The sequence below is a fragment of the Condylura cristata genome, unplaced genomic scaffold (genome assembly GCF_000260355.1).
Source record: "Condylura cristata isolate star-nosed mole 26May11 unplaced genomic scaffold, ConCri1.0 scaffold00023, whole genome shotgun sequence".
Taxonomy (NCBI): Eukaryota; Metazoa; Chordata; class Mammalia; order Eulipotyphla; family Talpidae; genus Condylura; species Condylura cristata.
The window spans coordinates 24,797,306-24,798,640 of NW_004567124.1; positions in this window are offsets into that span (position 1 = coordinate 24,797,306).

A 1,335-nucleotide genomic window follows, 5' to 3' on the forward strand; every position below is an offset into this window, starting at 1 on the left:
CAGCATCCTGAAGTTATCACAGCCACTGCAGCATGAGTTTGATCCCCGGCCAGAGGGGTGAACCACATGGCATGGCACCCACTGCTCCCCTCAGCAGTGTACTTCATCAGTCTGCCTGTTCTGCTAGCTACTCTGTCTCTGGTGAATCCTCTCACCCCTTGTCCCCTCTGGTCTGTATCCCAGTTCTGTATGCATAAATAAATAAAATCTTTAAAAAAATAAATTCAATCAGGACAACTAATCTTTGATAAAGGAGCAAAGAATATATAATGGAACAAGGACATTTATTTTTCAATAAATGATGCTGGGAAAATTGGACCACCACATAAAAAATGACACTGGATTCTACCTCACACCATGCCCAAAACCAACTCAAAATGGATAAAATAACATAAGGCCTAAAACCATAAAATATATAGAAGGAAATATAGGTAAAACACTACATGACATACATGTCAGTGACATCTTTAAAGACTTATCCCCCAAAGCAAAGAAAGTGAAGGAAGAAATAAACAGCTGGGATTACATCAAATTAAAAAGCTCTGTACAACAAAAGAGACATTAACCAAAACAAAACTCCTACTGACTGGGAGAAAAATCTTTGCACACAATACAACTGATAAGGGACTGACCACAAAGATCTACAAAGATCTCACAAACAACAACAACAAAAAAACCCCACTTATCCAAAGAGAAAATGCAAACAGCAACAGATTTATGAAAAAATGTTCAACTTCACTTATAATCAGGGAAATGCAAATCAAAACCACAATTAGATACCAGTGACAATGGCACATACTAATAAAACTGGCAACAACAAATGTTGGTGAAGATGTGGAGAAAAAGTAGCTCTCCTACACTGCTGGAGGGAATGCAAACTGGTACAACCACTATGGAAAGCTGTGTGAAAGTTCTTCAAACTACTGAAAATGGAGCTACCCAGCAATTCCACCCCTAGAAAAATATCCAAAGGACACAAAAACATTAATTCAAAAGGATACCTGCATCCCTGTGTTATTGTAGCACTATTTACAATAGGTAAGATATGGAAACAACTCAAATGTCCAAAAATAGATGACTGAGTCAAGAAGATGTGGTGTATATACACAATGGAATACTATGTAGCAATCAAGAAAAGATAAACTCATACCATTTGCAGCAACATGGATGGAGCTGAAAGGAATAATGCTCAGTGAAATAAGCCAGAAAGAAAAAGAAAAATATTGGATGGTTTCATTTATAGGAGGAATATAGGGAAACCAATAAGGGATCAGTACAAAATAATTATGATAAATAAAAAATACAAAATTACCAGGCAACAATAAATCAGAGACA